Source organism: Chaetodon trifascialis, chromosome 5 (assembly GCF_039877785.1).
Source record: "Chaetodon trifascialis isolate fChaTrf1 chromosome 5, fChaTrf1.hap1, whole genome shotgun sequence".
Taxonomy (NCBI): Eukaryota; Metazoa; Chordata; class Actinopteri; order Chaetodontiformes; family Chaetodontidae; genus Chaetodon; species Chaetodon trifascialis.
In genome coordinates this window covers 6,317,425-6,339,046 of record NC_092060.1, presented here as the reverse complement: position 1 = coordinate 6,339,046, position 21,622 = coordinate 6,317,425, and positions in this window count along the sequence as shown.

Below are 21,622 nucleotides of genomic sequence, written 5' to 3'. Positions count from 1 at the left end.
CCCCTCTATCAAATAGAAGCAGCTGAATTATCTATGAAACCATTTACGCCTGAACCTTTTGATTTGTTTACATCATCATTACTCATAGGAGTTTATATTCGAGATCATGGAAACAATGATTATCTCCAGATGAAAGTATTCCCACTAGGGATGTAACTGAATCTGAATATGTTATTTTGGAAAACACAAGTAATGCAATGGAAACAGATACTTAGTTCCTCATTATTAATTAGGGAAGCTCCATGATTGACATGCCTGTCAGCCACTGAGCCATCACAGCACGTTGTGTGTGACCAACAGGTGCATGCTGGGTCTGGCTGAACGCTAAATGCTGAGATGATCACAGTGGATCCTCCAGCGGTGACTTTCATGTTTACTACGTTGCTTAGAAACTTCCTTCAGTGAGGTGCTTCCTGCTGTTCCTGACAATTTCAGTCACAGACTGTCCGACTGCAGAGCCTCTTTCAGCTCCAAATGAGCACAATGGGACGGAGAGGCTGAGAGGACTGGTTATAGAGGGACAGAGAAGCTGAGAGGACTGGTTATAGAGGGACAGAGAAGCTGAGAGGACTGGTTATAGAGGGACAGAGAGGCTGAGAGGACTGGTTATAGAGGGACAGAGAGGCTGAGAGGACTGGTTATAATATGAACTGAGTAGTCAAGCATTGTTGAGGACTTTGCGGTGCACAAGGCTCAGAGAATGATGTTCAGACAGGTGAGTACATCCACTGTGTTGCCTGGCAACGTAGTGCTGTGTGTGCGTGCTACAGAGTGTGTAAAATCTGTGCAGCTCTCTTTGCTTTAATATGTGTGTTTGTGCAGCCACTGTGGGGTTTATATTGTGTATACATCTCTGTCGTGTCTGCTTCGATGATTTTTTGTGCTGCTTTTAAAAGTGTCAGTTATTTTATTTCTGAGGCCTCATATTCTTTGTTGCACTCGCTACAATGTCCAGTTTTGTCCTCTTCTCTGTTTAATTGTTGTGAGGGTATATAGAAGAGGGCGATTATATATCTATAACTGCTTATCGTGGTCTTTAAAGTCTGTCTAAACAAATGGATTTTATAGTCAGTTTGTATGTCAGGGCTAGGGTACATAGTGTTGTTCCACTAGCTTCATAGAACTGTTGGCTGGACTGTGTCTTATTCGTACACATGTTCCACCCTCTTAACTGCACCGACTTCAACGTGATTAATTACATAAGGAGTTGCACAACAACAAAACACCTTTGGCTGTGTCAGCAGTGGTATTAGGGTACCCGTAATAGTGAGAAGTTGAAGTTGACAAAAAATAAACCCATCTTTCTCAAAGGACTGGTGTAATGGTGTAATTTTTACGTCTAACAAAAATTCTTCCCTCTTTGAAACAAAGCAGACAATTTGGACCTGACCCTCATGACCTGGGCAACTCACAAGTTGCATTTATGCCCTTAAGAACATTTTGAATATATAATATATAAAGTTCTGTTAAATATCTCATATGTCATTACACAAGAAAGCTATTCGTATGAGTGATTCTTGAATGAGTTCAAATAGACTTGGTATTTTTAGCTTTAAAACTCCAGTCCTAAATCTTCTACAATATCCCCATCTGCACACGCCATGATTTAACATAAATCTTTGCATTGCTTCACAACAGTTGTGTTGTCAAGCTCTGAGGCTGCAGCTTTATGACTGTGCTTAGCCGGGTACATAGAGTCTTGGTCGTTACCTGTGATATTCAAGCACTGTAAGCCCATAAGGATTTCCTTCAACATGGCTGTAACCGACTGGAGGGCTGAGGAAATGAGCCATATTGATAACATACAATACCCAGGTGGACTCCAGAATTCAATTGCACATTAAGGAGGAACACATTACAACCAGCAATCTCCTTGCCATAAAACACAATAACGGACTGAGATTGATGATAAAAATGCATGCAGAGCTCTCTTGAGAATTGCTTGGCATGTGCTGACACCCATGAGAATGTGTGAGTGAGTGAGTGAGTGAGGGCCATTATACTGTTGGAATACTGAGTTCCGTAAACAGAATTTACAGGGATGTGCTGAAGTAAGACAGCCGTGTCTCTTTCTAAAGAGACATTTTCTTTCAGGACATTTATCACTTAATGGATTGTTTTCCAGGGATCCAGGCAGTAACAGCTAAATTGTTCCCGGTGAATTTGCCTGATCACTTTACCATTTTCACACTGCAGCACAATAGGGGTACAGTGTCAGGGCCCTTACTGCTCCTTTCTTCTCTTCTTCTTTAATTGTGCATTTTGACATTATGAAACAGCTCAGCAACTGCGCTTTCTGGTGAGCTGAGAAGCGAAAGGTTCGCCATATCAACAGGGACCCCCTATTCAATCACCTCAGACAGAAATACATTAATGCCGCTGACTTGGAGAGGGTCAAAACCAGGATTACCTCGCTTTGTGTTTCGATTTTAACTGCTGCTACGTTGAGCTATGGGGATTAGATTTTTTTCTCTTCACAGAGAAAATGGAACCAGGGTTTCTCACTGAAGGGTGATGACCAGCCAGATGACTATTGGGAACAAATCTTTAATATACTGTCGGGAACCTTGCTAATGAAATTCCTGTTTAAATGGGAAAACGCTGTAATCATTTTCCCACCTTGGAACGAGATGAACGACATTTTGTTCTGTAGTTTATGTCTTTCAAACGTTGCTGAATTAAAAACTTTGCTGGATATTAATAACATCAGTCAGCTGATATATTTACATTTTCAGATGTCAGCTTTGGTAATTTTACCAAACAACTTTATTAATGTAATGTTAAGCTAAAATGCCCCCCCCCCCCCCCCCCCAAAAAAAAAGAAAAAAAAAAAGAAAAAAAAAATCAGGACACAGGTCCCCTTTGAAGAATCAAAAAGATAACGGCAGATTTGGAATCAATGCAAAGATTCATCATCTTTGACATTAATGTGTGGGATTGTTATTTAATGAGCTAACATCCCTCCCCCTTTTCATTGTGTGTGCCACTATAACATGATTATAATGGATATGATGCATAAAATAAGTTAGCCACACATTTTCCAATGAATAAGTTTGTTTCTGAATGTCAGGAATCATTTAAAATCCAATCAGCAGCATTCTGACCACAAAAAAAACAAACAAACAAACAAAAAAACTAACAAACAGGTGAGCTGCAGTCTCTCAGGTGAGCTCGGATGTCTCAGTGAAATGTCTGGCTCAGAGTTCATGAGCTGATTAAAAGATAAATACAGGTCTCTGGAGGAGGCAAATCTGGACTTGAAAGATGTCCTGACAGATTTGATAGAGTCCGGATTTATTCTCAGGACAGCTGCTTCATTCCAAATAATTTCACTATGTAGACTTACAATAATGATACATCAGTATAACTGTGTGTAATGTGTTAGCTGAGTGATGTGGAGAAAAGCCCGTCCATCCATCACAAATAGATCCTATCTGATCCTGTTGCGGCGTCAGTGGATTAAAATAATTAATAAAGTTAACGATAATGTGCCATGTGCATGAAAAAAAAACACACAGCCTTTCTGCATGTATCGATCCTGTTGTGTGATGGCTACAGCTGTTCAATAAACCCACAGGAAAGAAAGAATACTACATATAAACAAACACAACATCTGTATTGACGAGAGCTGTACAGCTGTATTTTTCATGGAGTGCCTTTGTGCTTCCTCTTATTTGTTGCAACATGTGTTTGGGCAGCATGAGAGCGTCAGATAGAGCCTTAAAGCTGCTGCCTCACGTTCAAAGAGAGTAACCTCATCTTAGGTATGTTTGCATGTGCTCAGACCTACTTTGTCCAATTAAGTCCAGCAAAAATTGCTATTCATCTTCACTTCGTGCAGTTAAAGATGTCTAAGGGATACGTGAATGCGCTGTGAGTTGTATTTGTAAGAGTAATAATAGTATAGTGGAAAGAAATAAAAAAATCAAAATAAAATTGCTACGTCAGCCTCTAAGGGAGGTTGTGTGTGTGTGTGTCTGTGTGTGTTTTTAATTGACAATGGAGCAAATAGACAAAGAAAGCTTGGCTGGAAACTGCAGCTTAGGGTAAGGACTACACCAGCATCTAAAGTGAGAAAAATGTCTTTTGCATGTTTTTAAGCTCTTTAATGTGCTACAGCTGACAGGTTCATGAGCGAACTGCTATTAGCAGTGCATTACCCAGGTAGATGTTTGGTTGTTCTGGCAGCAAGCTAAGGTGCAGGACAAAAGATGTGTCCTTGAGAGTAATTTTGACGAAAAGGGGGCACGAGTCTTTCTTCAAAGACTGTAGCACTGGCTGTCACACAGTGTGACTCTCTGCCTACGATAAAAGTATGACTTTACTGTGCAAATGCAGTTTAAAATTAGACTGCATTGTCTTGACTGTCTTTAGAATTGCGATCAGTGCATTTAGTCTATTGTGTGTGCATGAGTCCACCTCGTTAGTCTCTGCCTCCCTTCATTTTCAGCCCTTTTCCCTTCCTTCTATGATGTTACTTTGTGGTTAGATCTCAGTGTAGTATGTCAATATAATAATGTCTACGCGGATACAATTAGCTGAGCTTTAAATAAACATACAGGACATGGACAAGGGTTTTTGATCACCTTTCAACACTAACATAAGTATGAGATTTCAAAGCAGTGCTCTTTACCCTCCTTTAGATGTCATTAGCCACTCTGTGGGCAACACAAAGTATGGCGAGTATTCTTTCAAAGGTCATCTTAAGATAAAAGGCACTCACTGAGGACTCAAGGACAAAGCAGCCAGTTTATGAAGCCCTGTCTTGTTGGTTCCTCAGATATTGACGAGTCAGCACAGGACATTCATGTCTTTATGATTCCAAACAAAGAGGTGAGTTATTGCCTTCTGACCTCTGACTTCTCAACTTGGACCCTGTTCAGCTGCCTAATGACTTCCTGCTCCCGTGTATTTCATGTGCTGCATTGGCAGAATCACATTTCTCTTGTGTAAGCTGAACAACAAGAACAGGATTGTTATTCATAGCACAAGACGGTGCCTCCAGTCTCCTGTTCAGCACAGTTGGGGTTTTGAAAATTATTGGTTATGGGGATCATTTTGTGTGAGATGAAAACTTTCATTCAGTATGAATACTGTCCTCCTTTGACATGAAATGTTAATTCCTTAGCTGAAGACAATCATGTTTAAACTAAACATTTAGATTTTTGATGAGAGTGTGATTGGATTGTTCCATCTTACTGCTCCATTAGTTAAATTAATGCCCCCAATATAAGGCTGCATGTGAACGCAGAAAGAAATGACCAGTTTTTGTGTGTGTGTTTGGTTTGTGTGGAGCATAAAGGGGCGACAGTTTGCATTTTCTTGCACAGGAAGTAGGTGGTGACAGACTACTCCACCCTGCATAGTTCCAGCACATCTCTCAATCAATGCAGGCCTCTTTCAAGTTTTGAACATAGATCTCAGGCAAGATTGTACAAGAAAGAAATATCACAGGCAAAGAACCAGAAGGGCAGGAGGTCTTCATGAAGTCTTGGATAGCAATGTGTTGCTTAACAACTTCTAGTCTCAAACATAACAAAAAATTCTCATCACTGATCCTTTTTTCCTCTTAACTCGTATCAGCAGACCTACCCTCTTCTTCTCTTTATTTTTCACAAATGGAAACAAGTGTGTTGGTGGTATTATTTATTATTATTAGAGTTGAAAACTTTTTGAGATCAAACTTTTTTGGATTTTGAGATCCAGTTGCGCACTGAGGACTGAGAGTTAGGATGAGTGGTGCAACCTGTTGTGCACTCTTGGTCAAACTTCTCCTTCATGACCTTCACTTGAAGGCTCAGGACCATCCTGATCCTTAAAAACAAGTGCGCTTTTTATCCAAGTATCTTCAAGTTCTTAAAAGCTTCAGCTTCAGTTTTTGTGTTTTTTACAAAGTAAGAGCTAACACAAAACGCATTACTATAGTCCTGTCTCATTCGCAGTCAAGAATAATACATTTACTGCATCCATTTTCCTGAGATTGTGATATTTTTCACACATATAGATTTTAATTTGTTTAGTATATAGAAGTCATTCACTATACATATGACATACATTGATTTGCAATAATTGAGAGATGATTCTCCAAAGTTAGATCACATATGTTATGCAACACAAATAGAGGTCCCTTCTGAAGTATCAAATCACATATTAAAACTCACAAAAGCAATATCATGAAATCCATAATGTAAGCTGTGTGCAGCTTGCCTTTTGCTTTGCTGTTGTAACTCATTGAAGGACGCCAAATCAAGAGGGTGCACCGAGGACAAACATAGCAGATCCAATTTTAAGTTCGATCAAAGGGGTCACTAAAGTTCAGGCACAGAGTCGAGGATATGAGCAAAATGATAAGTCCTGACATTAAGAGCGTTCCTTGCAGAACAGAGAAACATAGGCTCCTTAGAAACTGTCTGAAAGCTAATGTGGCCATTAAGTTATGCACACGCACAACTCAAGGCCATGACAAACAGGCCAACTTATCTGGATAATGCTTCAGTTAAATCTAACATTTCATACATCTGAAAGGTGGAAAAACAAAAAACAAAAAAAGGTGGAAGATTGCTCCGACATGAACATGGAAGCTATAGTCAGCTTGGATCCTGTGCAGTTGCAATGGATTCTAACAGTGACACTATACTTAAGAGTATAATCCACCATCGACTACTACTTATCATTACTTAACATCCACCCAATACATGACAGAGTTTTCAACCCATATACGAGTTATAAAACTGCGATTTCGTTCTATGAGTACACATGCACATGTAATTAATGCATACTGGATCTGCTGGAAACCACACAAATACCACTGGAAAGTAGCCAAATTCTTGGTTGTTTTCTGTGTTACGTGTTTTCATGATTATTGTAATCTACTTTCCACCTAATTATAAAATGGCATGAGATTAATTTAAAAATGTGTCAGTTATTCATCGATGCTGTAGAAATTATGCTACCATCAATAGCCAGTGAAAAATAACCACATATACATTTTTTTTCTGTCATGCTGACAGTAAATTTGAATTAGTTTGGGTTAATTATTAATTTAGGGCTAATTTCTAGGTTGCCATCACGTGTCGCTCTCAAAAGGTACAGGAGTAACACTGACTGTGTGTTTGCGTCAGTGATAACCATAAAACTTCTCAGTGGAACACATCAAGAACAGCAACGCTTCCTTTCTATGGGACTGTTCTGTACTCAGTGGGAGCCAGTGGCAGCAGTTAACAATAATTAGTAATGAGACAAGTTGAGGAACCAAGAAATCAGATTCCCTGATTCCACGCCAAAGCTAAGTATTACAATTTCCCCTGAGTGTATCTGAAGTGGAAACATTAGAATAAATCAGACCTTGTTTGTTCCTGCAGATCCACATCTCAGGCCTCGTACAACTTTAATTATATTGTTGTCAAGGACATCTCCATTATACACTTTCCCACTCTCAGATGAAGACCACGTTTCTCCACAAATTAGCCATTAATTTTCACAATAAGCAGAGACTGGAGGAAATCTGACTCACCATCATACGCTGCTATATAGGGAACTCTCTGAAGACAGAGCCATCCTCTTTGGAAAGCAACCCTTCGCTACTTTAGCACTAATAGCTCCCATTGAGAGGAGGGGATCTAATTATCATATTGCATGGTTCAAATATGTTTCATTTCACACACATATCTTTGTGTCTTCTCCATTACTTTGAGAAGTTGACTCTATCCTTTCCACTGCAAACAAACAAAATGAGCATGACTTGCTAGATTGATAAAGTCACCCTAAGAAACAGAAGTTCTGACTCTATTTACATGTACACACAGGTATATCTAAAATTAGCAGATTGAAGCAGGATCAGCAGTTCGGAAAATTGCCATCCATTGTTATCTTCCACATTATCAGCGACTTGTTAACTTTGTCTTGCTGCTGTTTGTAACTTTTTCGCTTAACACAGCTGCCTGCTGCAGGTAAATAGGTTTAATGAGAGCATAGCGAGCTGGAAAAGCAAAGCAATTATCTTTAAGAGGCTAAAATGTTTTTGTTATGGTTTAAGGTCTAAGGTAAGAAAAACATGGTTAAGATCACTGCTGGTAAAAAATAAATAAATTAATGCCAACATTAACTGTTGGACAGGAAGGTACACTACGTCTTGCATTGGCAGGATGTGCATTTTTAGCACAGGATGCAAATCAAGTGCAGCAGAATCATTAAATAGTTATGTTTTTCCTAGGAATACTGAGCTGAAATACAAGAGTTCTAATTTATTCTCATATATTTTATATATTTTATCTTATATACAATCAGAGTTCATCTTTTGTCTCTTGATAGTGTCAACCTACAGAGTCACTGGGTTTTAAGAAACTACACAAAACTACAATGTTGGCTTTATGGCTTTGATTAAACTGATGTCACCATTTCAGGTATTGAACACTTTCCTTCATACATGATAAGTGTACTTTCTGCTCATGGCACTTGCATGTGAATTCAATCTTAAGTCAGACTTTCCATTAAGAGCTAAAGAGCTACTTGTGTTTCCTATCTCCCAATTTAATTTTGATTTCCTCTTTCGAATTAAGTTAACAGCAAATAGCTGTAACACACATTACAACCCTATTACATCCTATCAGAAAAACTCAAAATGAGCTTAAAAAGTCTTTTGTCTTTCAACAGACATCTATTTTGAGGCAAGTACCACTTTTATTGCACTGATGGGTGTCTCAGTTACATGTCTGACATGGACCCTGATGGATTAAACCAGCTTCAGCAGGTTCCTCTCACATCTGTCTCTGTTCTCCAAATCAGTTTGTCAAATCCTTTCTCCTTCCCTGTTGGAAATGTCACATCAGCAAGAAACTACAACAACCATGAACGTTAGAAGGACCACAAGCTGAGAAAAGTAAAGAGGATAGATGTCTTACTCCACGGCTTTCTCGCAGACTCAGGAGGAGATCTTGAGGAGAATCCTGGTGGAGCAGGTAGGGGGTGATTTGAGGGAAAGATGAAAACTGATGGAGTCTCTTTTGTTAGTGCACTTCGTGTTGTTCGCGTGGATGTAACCCATTTAATTAAGTGAACCTTTCCCTAGAAAACAAGGTTTTTGGGCACTCCAATTGCTAAGCTTGAGTTCCAGTGGGGAAATGTGAGTAGAGACCATTATTCCTATCCAGCACTGTTAAATTCATGCAGATCACCTGCTGAGAACAGAATGAGTGGAGGAAAAGGAAGCTCACTCAGGAGTACACAGCTTTGCAATTAACAGTTTCAGATGTTTTTCTCTTTTAACCCTTTAATGCATACCTGGGGGTCTTTAGTAACCCAGTACTATTTTACACCCCATCAAACTCATTCATTTCAATCAATCAAGCTCTCAACTCCCTGCTGTCCCTCAAACTGTGTGTCTGCAACAGTGTTCTGGTGTCAAGATGTTGTGGTTAATAATATATTCAGAAAAGTCTACAAGCAATATGTTTTCAAATCATGACTGAATCTGTGCTGGTGTTGCGTCCCTTAAGACCTGAAGTATGCAGGGATGTTTGTTAAAACTCCCATGATTAAAAGGTTAAATACACATAAAGGACCTACATACTGGATGTGCTCGGCCCTTTATACTGACTCTGCAGGGGTCAACACTCTGGTGACTGAACAGATTAATGAGTGTGTCATGAAGTCAAATGCATGTGTTCTGCTCTTTGCGCTCCTTCAAGTATATACTATTGATTCTCTCCATCTCCTTTCTCACAAAGAATATATAGCATCGTCCCTTTTAGATTACAATGTTTAAGGGACTACAACTGAATCAGTAGTCCCTTCAAAACATTCTCGTTTGTTTTTCCACCACATCTGGAAAAAACAAGAAAATTAGTCATTTATATATGGGCTTGTCAGCTTCACTGTGCACAGTGAATTACCCTCCCCTCTTCGGTATTTTGCTAAGTGAATAGGTAGTTATGCAGGATAACTTCACCATTGTTTTGACTTGTTGGTGTGAATTTTCTGCTCCAACACGAAAAGGAACACAGTCAAGTGTGCAGACTTCCTGCAAATATCTCTAGTTAAGCACAATGGCTTGCTTTTCTAGAGGGAGCACATATAACCTTCCTCAGAGGAGAAACTTGGTTTGTACTTTTGTCTCATGTATGAAGTCCCTCTATTTGTTGGGATAGGAGAGGAGAAGCTTCTGGATGTTGGACAGCATATTTATACAGTGGTTAAATAGACTGAGAAAAGTCCTATTTCATTTCTTTCTGTGACAACAAGACAGTGATATGCTCTCTATCTGCCAACTCCCTGACAGAATGCAGGTGACAACTGCATCCTCTGTGTGTGTGTGTGTGTGTGTGTGTGTGTGTGTGTGTGTGTGTGTGTGTGTGTGTGTGTGTGTGTGTGTGTGTATGTATTGTGTCTAGGCCTCTATATCACCACGACCAAGCATTTCAGTGAAAAAACAAGAGGTTAATGCCTCTGAGTGGCTCTCTCTGGCTTCATCATGAGATCACCTCTCAAATGTAAAGTTGGCTTTTAGAATTATGACCAAGTTAATAGCTAGAAGGCAGCAGCTGAGAGTCTGGCATTGGTTTCTATTCATACTGTATTTCATGGTAAGCAACATTGGATTGTTGATGATGCTTTGATGTTGTTAAGCTGCATCTGAAACAAGATGTGCAGCAAAACTGCAATATGTAGCCATCTGGCGGTGATGTTCAATAATGTGATTAAGATTCGGAGTCTAGGCAATAAACAGAATGTGCACTCGAGCCAGTTCGTTTTGTTTCACTATATTTATATTACGTTGTAAATTGTACCTGAAAAGAAAATGTAACCGAGAAAGAGAAAATATTTCAGAGACCTGTGTGGAACAAGTCAAAATACTATCCATGGTTGAAGGCATTACAGTAGCTCCATCACTTGACTGACATATGATCTTTTGGCGCTGTGATGTGTTTTTGGAGATCCTTAGGAGACTCTTGATGAACACAATGACCAAATGGCTTCTTGTCAATAGACAGCTTCAGAGAGCTTAGCACTGGACAAAACTCCATGTGTAACAGTCCCTGGGCACCTATTATGAAACCTCATTTAGTTTCACTTCACAATACGAGACATCACATCCAATCCAATTTAAGTCTAATGAGGCCATTTCTTTGAAATGATCAAATCTTTGAGGGCACACAGATCAACAATTTTCCAGTATTGTTCTCAGTGGTCCACCAGTGTTAGGGGGTATTTTACCACCTGTTAGTCTTTACTATTTCTACATGCATTGTTAACTTGTGTCTTTTCAGACATTTCACAAGGTTCAATGGATGTAAACCTGCCTAATGGCTGTGCAATTGCAAGACCTTAACATTTTAAGATCTGTCACTTTTCGATTCAGCAAAGACAGAAGTAATGTAAAAAAATCTATAGATGAACAGGAGCGGACAGGACTTCTGCAACTAAATAACCAGCAACATACTTTTATAAATGAAATATGCAGAAGAATTACAATGGATTGAATTCACAGTCTCTGTAATTATTTCACAAATCACATATCCCCTGTAAACATTACTCCCATATGAGAAAACCAGCTGTCTACAGCCAAGCAGCCGAATGGAGTTTGGCAAAGGGAGAATCACCATATGACTCATTCTCCAGAGGCCCACTGTCAGACTGATGATGATGCTGGTGATTGTGGAGGATCAGGAGTCCCAGCTCTAACTTAAACGCAAGGCCAGTGAGTTAGGGAAGGAAAACACATTCATTTCACTTTTATACCACCATGTATACACACCAAGACACACATATCAAAAATGAGAAAACAATCAATCAAGATTGATTGCTGATTGGTAGTCACATGAACAAAAACGGTCCTTTCATTTTTATAATGAAAAAATCAAGGCATTACTGAACTACATCTGGGTTTATCACCGTGGCTCCCCAGTGTTTAGAATTTCTTTGTTGAGTGTGAGTAACAGCGGCTGCACTGTAGTTTACTCACTCACCCCTCCAGCACTTCTTCTTGCCATTAGAAGCAGACCTAAAAAGGGAAAACAGCACCAGAGAAGAAGAGAAAGATTTGAAGATGAAATAAAAACTGCTGTAGCCACAATTGGAGCACATATAGTTTGACTCCCAATATATTGCTAATTAATTGTTAATTGTTTTAAAATGAAAATACATCTTGCTGTTCCCTTTCCTTGTACTGCCTCAACCACTTTTTGTTGGTCATCCAGGATCTCTAGCCTAATGTTGCAAAGAGGGTACTTGAGGGGTCCAAGTGTTTCTCAGGTCAGGCCAAGTGCCCCATGGTCAGCACAAGCGCTCTTCTGGTTACCAATAGCAAGCCCAAGGGCACCTGCTGCCAGCCCAGGTTCCCCCAAAATGCCCCTCGGCTCATGACCAAGTATCCTGTTGCTGGTCCAAGTGTCCCATTAGTTAGGTCAAATACCACTCTGATGTGATCTTAGGAACCAAAGCGCTGTATGCAGTTTTCACCCTACAAGATAAATTTTGTTCTTTGTTCAATATTTCAATACCTTATTGCATTTTGTTTGTGGCCACTGCATGTCTTTAAATCTGCCAAGAAAATGTTTTTTATATTTGATTTAACACATGATTTGAATTTAGTGTTAAGTGCTGTGTATTGCAAAAATTTCTTTGTGTTCGTGTATCAGGAAATGCTCTGACAAATGCTCTGATTGGCCACATGTGAAGTGAGGGCAAGAAACCTTCAAGGATACTTTTAGATTATTTCAACACTGTAAGAGCTCCTCACAAAGAACCACAAAAGCAGTTCTATATCAAACCTTTTCAAGGTCATATATGAGGTGATGTTTAGAAAAACCTTTAGTTCAATGTAAACCACTTTAAGCCCTATTTGAGAGAATACAGAACTCTACAAATGTCACCATCTGTTCATGTGATTTGTTCAAACTGCTATGATTGAGAGAATTTCAAACATTGGACAAGAGTAAGAACTTTTAGCTAATTTTGAATCAGTCTTTGAGAAGTAACTGGATGGTAATTGAGGTGGTGGAGAGTATCAGCTTGAATCGTAGAGTTTATGGTTTGGGTCCTGTCTGGCCATTTCAGTTTGTGTTTTTGCATTTGTATTTGTCAAAAATTTTGTCACTTTGGCCATATTAATGTTATCACAAGCACTAACACCAAGCATATGATTGGGGGAGTGGGCCATACTGAAACATTATCATCACTAATATTACTATTTTCTACAGTGGTGGTACAAGGAAGAGCCTGGAGAATCAGCGGTGTAAAGGCAGCTGAGGAATACACTGTTTGGCCTACAGTTTACCAGCTTGTTTATTTTCCCTAGGGTTGACTATGAAAACCAGCATGAGCCAGACAATGACTCCCAGCCCTGTATATTGAGATACTTCCAAGTAAACTGGCCAAACACATCCAGGGAACATTTGGCTTTGGATTAACCAGCATGTGTTCCTGACTCCAGGGCCAACTCACAGACCTCATGTTGGAATCTCTCAGTGTAAGCCTAAGGATTGATTCCATGGCAGAGGAGACAGATAATACCACGTAGATCAGAATCTGGAAACAGATCTCTGCTCTCTCACTTGTATAATTAAAAAAGGCTGGCTGCTGTACAGTGAACCCTCTGTGTCTGCAAGCCTTCACGCTTACCTTATGCCTGATGAATGAATAAATCGGATTGCTTTGTAGACTAGATCCTTCTATGGTATCTGGTTCTATGAGTTGTCTGCTTTCATCTATATGACATCTCTGTAATTCCTGGAATGGAGAAGATTTTTGGGTGTCACTATAAATAAACTTAGATGGATGTCATCACATGACTCAGACTTAAGCTCAAGGTATGAACTTTCAGAATCTGACAATTGCTATTTTCACTCAATAAGTCCCTGAATTCTTTCTGTATATTTAAGTAAATCTAGTTTTTGAATAATGATCTCCTTGTAGTCCAAAACACTAAAATATCTGTAAACTGACCTGAAATGTTCTACAGAAATACACTGTGTTCTTCATTCATTCAACCTTTATTTAATCAGGTAAATCCCATTGCGATCAATATCTCATTTTCAAGAGAGTCCATAGGTGCATCAACCAACATGAAACAAAAAATATAAAATATAGATTATTCATTTGTGAATGATTAAAATAATACCATACGATAATAGAATAATAACAGCAACATAAAAGGAACACAATAAAAATAAATATATGATAAAAAGTCAAAGCAATCTGTATGATAAAAACAATCACAACTATAATCAGTCCGTGCTTTTACAAAATTTCTGACTTGACCCAGTTGAATCAAAGTATCAAGTTTCAAGTTCATTTGAAACCATCCATCCATCCATTATCTATACCGCCTATCCCTTTCGGGGTTGCGGGGGGCTGGAGCCTATCCCAGCTACAATGGGCGAGAGGCGGGGTACACCCTGTACCGGTCGCCAGCCAATTGCAGGGTCACATGCAAGGACAAACAACCATTCACACTCACACTCACACCTACGGACAATTTAGAGTCATCAATTAACCTAATGAGCATGTTTTTGGTCTGTGGGAGGAAGCCGGAGTACCTGGAGAGAACCCACGCATGCACGGGAAGAACATGCAAACTTCACACAGAAAGGCCCCGCCTGACCCGGGGATCGAACCGGCAACCTTCTTGCTGTGAGGCACGCGCACTACCTGCTGCGCCACCGTGCAACCCTTATTTGAAACCAGTCTTTCCCAAATTTGTGTTAACCTGCAGCATTAAGCAGCCCTGTGAGCAGGTGTCATGTGTTCCAACTCTCCAGCCAGTAAGTGATGTCAGATATGTTGGCAATTTTTGAGAAGCCCTTTATAGATAATTGAAAACAAAAGCTGGTTTCTCCTAATAGAGAGAGAGGGCCAACCTACTTTTTGATGCAGAATGCAGTGATGAGTGCGTAGGTGTCTCGTCTTATGAATCTTGGAGCTGAATGGTTGACAGACTATAATGGCGTAAGAGTTGATGTTGCTGCATGCCTGTAGATCACATTACCATAATCTAGCAGAAAGAGAAAGATTGCTTCTACAGTCCTTTTTCGACAAGACAAAGGGAAACAGGTCTTGTTTATGTACGAAAAAACAAGCCTTGCTTTTAGTTTTGTTATTAGTGCATCAATATGTGGACTCGGAAAACGAAGTATATTTTGTTTTAGTGGCAATTAATTTAAGTGTACTTATGTTTAAAGACCCATAAGTGCTTCTAGGAAAGCTGCAGTTTTTCAGTAGCTGATTTTAAAGAGTCAGTCCAACAATATAAAATAGTGTAATTCGCATAAAAGCGGGCCTTAAAGGTTTGCAGAGACAGGACAATATCATTTATATAAATAGCAAACAGAACTGGTCCTAAAATTGAACCTTTAGTTACTGGTAGAATCTCTGATTTGGTATTACCCATTTTTACACACTGTTGTCTGATAGACAAATAGTTGTAGAACCATCGACTGGTATTAGGATCAATTCCAATATTTAATAGCCTTCGCAGAAGTTAGGAATGATCGACTTTATAAAAGGCTTTTGATAAATCAACAAAAAGAGCAGGGCAGTGCTGTTGTTTTTTGGTTTTTTTTGTTTTGTTTTTATCTACAGCTGACAACGTTATTTAAAATTAAGAAAGAAATTTGTTCTAATGATTCAAGAGTTTTAGATGAGCAAAATAGTTTTGAAATAGGATGGTAGTTATTTGGGTCACATTTTCTCCTCTCTTGTGCAAGGGTAAAATGTGTGCCAACTTCCATACTTTGGGAATTGTGCCAGTTGAGATTATTAAATTCTTACAGGAATACCCCTCTAAAACTAATCCTAACCCTTTGATTACTATCCTAAGATATATAGAAAATCAAGGGCAAGTTTATTGTCATCTGTATATGAACCACAGGAATGTCTAATAACATTTTTGTACCAAGTCACTCTCATGTGGTCAGTGCCATTGTCCACCCTTTGTGATTTTAACATACACAAGAAGTGAAATTGCAAAAAGTATGACAAGCAATTTGATCTTTAGTTTCATGAGAGGATTGTGTTTTCCCCGCCACTGTACTCAGAGCTTTTCTAATGAAAAAGCTTGATGGCCTTAACACATTCTTAATGCATCATTTTACAACTCATCAATTCTAATAAGGCGTTGATTTGTGCACTCAAATTGTGATATTTCAATGTGCTTGTGTGCTTAATGCCTTCATTTGATAGGGAAAAATATGTCAGCATGGTTGACACCGCGCAGAAATGGAGGAGGGGTAAAACTCATGGCTGTACAGAGCTTATTACCCCGCACTGCTCAACAGGCCTGGAAGCTCTGCTGCAACTGCTGATGCAGCAGCCTTTAATTGGGTCACAGTTCAGTTTTACTACTGACATTACAAATGCACACAGTCTTTCTCTCTCACACACAAGAACACATTTCGACCACATGTTGAGCACCTGAGGCTGAGCTAAAGGAACTGATGTGTAATTAATGTGAAATGTGAAATGTGTGTGTGTGTGTGTGCGTGCGTGTGTGTGTGTGTGTGTGTGTGTGTGTGTGTGTGTGTGTGTGTGTGTGTGAGAGGTAGCTTGATGTTATGTTTCTTTGATGGGGGGTCGAAAGAAGTAAAGGCAGTAAAAAAAGCAAAAGGAAGGAATATAGAAACTACAGATACAGTAACTAGCTAGCTGGCTACTCATGACATGGTTTTTTTAATAGCTGCAAGTCTTTTCCAAACTCAAGGTAAATTAGCCTGTTTAGCAAACAGACCAACAGAGCTAGCTCTGATGCTCAGTAATTCACTCAGGTCCAGAAGTGCTTGATATAGTTTATACTGAGAATAACACATATCCCCAGTGTCACAGAGACTGCCCTCCATCTCAGACTGTCAACACTACAGCTTTCACTAGAGACGATTTATGTTCTAACAGCACACAAACAAAATGGTGGTTTGAATGCCAAAATCTGAAATACGCAACCTGCAATCAAAACACAGCACATATCTCATCTTATTAGATTAATGTCATCATGTGCCATTTAGAGATTGAGCCATTTAATTGCGATAAGAGCTATTATTGAGAATCAAAGGCTACTTCAGGAACAGTTTTTCCTGATTTGTCTCAACAAGAATATGCCGATGAAACATCTGACCTGACTAGCTTGAAACAGTTGGCTCAGCAGTTCAGAAATGAATCGCGTCAGCAAACACTCAACTTACAGTGTTATCTACCATGGTACAGTAGTGAGAGAGCCATGCATGACAGCCCACTGTTGAGCCAATATCAGAGCCAAGTTATGATATATATCTCCTGTCTCAGTCAATAGATTACACTTTGACCTCAGCCGGTGCCTTATCTTCTTCAGCCACAGTCACTGGCTGACTGTTGGTATTGTCAGACAATAGCCCAACTTTCCAAATAACACAAAGTATTCACATTTTGTATGGGTGACTTTGTATGCTTGTTTCTATTGTGAGTACTGTATGCATGTGTGTCTGGGTGTATATACTTGTACAGTTATGTTTATGAGAACCAATTTGAGTTTTAGACTTTGGAGGTGAGTGAGTTACATTTTTGGAAATTGAAGACATTTTGGACGGACCTTCAAAGGGCTTTTTGAGGGTTAGGACTTGATTTTAAGGATAAGTTATGAATACATTTAAGTTAGGCTTAGGTTTAGGTTAGGGTCAGGTACTTAGCTATGATGGTTAAGGTTACGGTAAGGGTCTATGGAATACATTATATCAATGAGTGTCCTCACAAGATAAAAGTAGACACAGTAGTGTGTGTGTGTTTAGGTGTGTGTGTGCATGTGTTACAAAATAACTCTGTGCTGAGTTGGAAGGGAACACTATGACCCCCTGGGAAGTATAAAGCTGTGTCTGTATGTGCGATTTTGTGTTTGTGTGTGTGTGACCATTAATTGCTCATGTTGGATAAAATAAATCTGTTCACACAGTCACATTGTGGGGACCCGCCTTCCTTTTTTGGACAAAATGGAAGTCCCTGTAATGTAAATCATTAAATTTTAGGATGAGGGCTGAGGCTAAGGTTACGTTTAAAGGTTAGGGTACAGGAGTTAGGCAAGCAGTGGTTATGGCTTGGGTGAATCTCCAGGAAATTAATGTAAGTCTCTGTAATGTCCCCAGAAGTGATGGAAACACAACCATGTGTGTGTGTGTGTGTGTGTGTGTGTGTGTGTGTGTGTGTGTGTGTGTGTGTGTGTGTGTGTGATATCTCCTGTGGATTGCCTTCCCAGGTGGCCTACAACTTACTACAGTCTTTTTATGTCTCTAGCTAGCTACACACACACACACACACACACACACACACACACACACACACACACACACACAAGGATACACAGTCACACACAGCAGGCCTTAAATGCCACACACTGCATCCATTCTCTAAATATCACCCTGCAACAATTGACGTTTTGCTGATATTTTGCTGCGTGGTCCACTATTGAAGAAACAGCTAAACATTGTTACTTCCATAATCACAAGTCCAGGAAACTAAAATGATAGCACATGGACATTACTGCTATGAGAATGAAACTATTATGTTGCACAGAAACAGCTACATTTTATGTATATTCCGCAGTTCAGGATTTACACTGATAAAAATATGGGGCTTGATCTACTTAAAAAAATGTAAGGCAACTTTTTGCATCATTTTATCCGTAGGTCAAACAAGAGTAGTGTTTGTTTGTACAACATTAATTTTGCAAGTAAAGTCAATCGTGGTAAGTTGACTTCACTTGCAAAACTAAGTTGCCTTAACTTGTAAATGTAAGTTGACTATACTAGCAAAAGTAAATTGACTTTACCAGCAAATGTAAGTTAACATGACTTGCAAAATTAATGTTGTACATACAAAGACAGCTCCTGTTTGATCTACGTCATAAAATGATGTAAAAAGTTGCCTTACTTTTTCTCAGTAGATAAAACATGGTATATTTTTATTACGGTGAGCTACTTAAATCAAGTATGTGATCTATGTGTTGGTCAATCTGTCCAATATAAAAATTGACATTTTTGCCTCATGGTGCTAGGAAAAAAATGACATAACAAAATTAAGAGGGTGAATTCCCTGGTACACTCAGCAAATTGTGTGAAAGTTGCACTAGATGAAAGGTCATAGGGTCAACACAATCAAGAGGTCATAAGTCACCAAAATTGACATATTTTATTGCAAATTCTCACAAAATTGTCATACATGTTTCATGTCATACATGAACTGCCATTGAACTGGGCATGGGATGAGACCCCATCAAAAGTCTGACCTTGAAGGTTTCAACATCCTAATCAAATGACAGCTACATTCAAAATCTGAACAATATATTGACTACACAGAAAACACAAAATCCAGCGCCTCACAAGTTTCAATGCATAACATTGTAAACTGAAGAAGCGTGGTGGAAAACCTGAGAAGATGCAATGTAAAACCGACAACTGTAAATCTTGACAAGAGGGAGCTCACTCAAATCCTCTAGCAATGTCTGTATGGCTTTTATGCATGTAAACTGACCTTGAGATCATGGACTTTGGAGGACACCTTTTGGTTGACATCTTCAAGCTCTAGGAAGATCTTCTGAAAAAGGTGTATTTCAGTTTGTTAGGGTACCTTCGTTCCAAGGCATAGATAAGGCCCATCAGGTAGGTACAAGCATGTGCCACATCAGGGATACCAAAAAGGACCTCTGCTCCCTCAATGGCTATTTCAGCTTGCTTGGGGAGATCTTCATCTCTTCATCTCTTTGCTGACCACGAAGATGTTGAGGACATGTGTAGTAAGGGCCTCTTGGACAGTCGCAGCATCGTCATCATCAAAAACCTGTAAAATATACAAGAAAGAATAAAACCCTCTTGTATACCAATGTGAATGACTGATACAGTATAGCTCTCTTATACAGTAGCACTCTTTCTCCCCACATGGGAGATCAGGCTGATATGATTTGGTCGCTTTGGTAGTTTTGAGCAGTTTTGTAGCTTTATAAGACTGTCTACAGGTATCACAGATTTAAATTTAATGCAAATGAAGGCCATTTTAAGTACATTTAAGACCTATTGGCTAAATCGTCTCATTCAATTTGATAGTTTAATTTCCAATAAATATCATAAAATAATCCAATCAAAATGTTAGCAGCAGTTCTCCGCAAACTGCAGCACATTCATGTACAAGTCTCTTGGTATCTCTCTGATGATTTTCCAACTTTGATTAGCATTGTTAATAATTAGATGCTAAAATCATAACATTCCATCCATTTCTACATAGGCACTCTTTAAAATACTTGAAAAAAAGTATTTTAAAACTTGCTAGCATTAGTTTCAAGTCATACAAGAAGTCTTTTGAAGCCACTTGCTATTGTTAATTACAAATCACATCACGAGCCTATCTGATTGATTTCTACAATATGAAAGACTGTAGTAATTAACCAACTATATCACTAACATTAACTTAATTCTTACCTTAAAGTTCAGTCTCCCACTTTCTTGAACTTCTCCTTTTGATGTTTTTCAAACGGTTTTGGCGCAAAGTACCCAGAATGCACCACACGGGGCGCGAGGGCGAGTAAATACAACGAGCATGTTTGTTGTGTGGGTCTGCATAAGAAGATTTGTTGAGTGACTTACAAACAGCTTGCTACGGAAAAAAATCAAAACGACTTGTGTTTTGAACAAATGTAGAGTAATTCACATCTTGATATATTCATGTCAAGAGACAAACTTTGTTAAGAATTGTTATTATCACAGGCTTAATTATGTCACAACTACATTTTCTTAGATTTACTTTTTTCAGTGCACCTCCAAATATTGTGGGTATTGTGTGTAAATATTGTGTTCCATAGCAGGAAGTAATGTGTACCCTTCATGTAACAAGGTCTTGTGTCACACAAACAAATAATGTGGGCTTTTTTTGACTATAAACTAGTGCTGTCAATTGATTAAAATATTTAATCACGATTAATCTCATGAATGTCATAGTTAACTCGCGATTAATCGCAAATTAATGGCACATTTTTAACGTGCCTTGAATTATCATTTTAATATTCTTATCAACATATAAAAGTGGATAGGCTTGCTTTGTGCAAATGTTTTTTCATTGAAAACAATGTGTAGTGTTATATTTCACACTAACATTCTCACTTTGAGCAGTCATTCACATTTGAATGAATCAAATCTCACACATTTTAACACTGTCAATAAACAAATGACAAAAAAGAAATACTTGGTTACAAAAAAGCCCCTTCAACAACCCTTTCTAAGGGATCAAAACAGGGTGATACAAGATAAAGTTACAAAGTGCACATCATTGTAAACTAGGACTGCAGTTAAACCATGGCTGAAACTTTCCTTTCTTAAGTTTCCTCTGAACATACAAGCAGTCAGACTATGATGCTCTTCTGTTTATTCACCAGAGGCTTATCAACCCAGCCTCTTATTTCTCTCCAGAAACAATGAACATTACTTGTCTATGGCTGCAGTAAGCTTGTTCTTAGTTGCGGTATCCATATGCCTCTGTTGAAAGCCATCCATTGTCGCCTGGTTTTGACTAGGAGGCGGTGGAGAATTCGCTTTCGCTGTGTGTTTGGCCATCAAGTGGTATTTCAGACTGGATGTGCTACAGTGATAACTCAGTTCACACCAACAGTACACACAGCAACTTT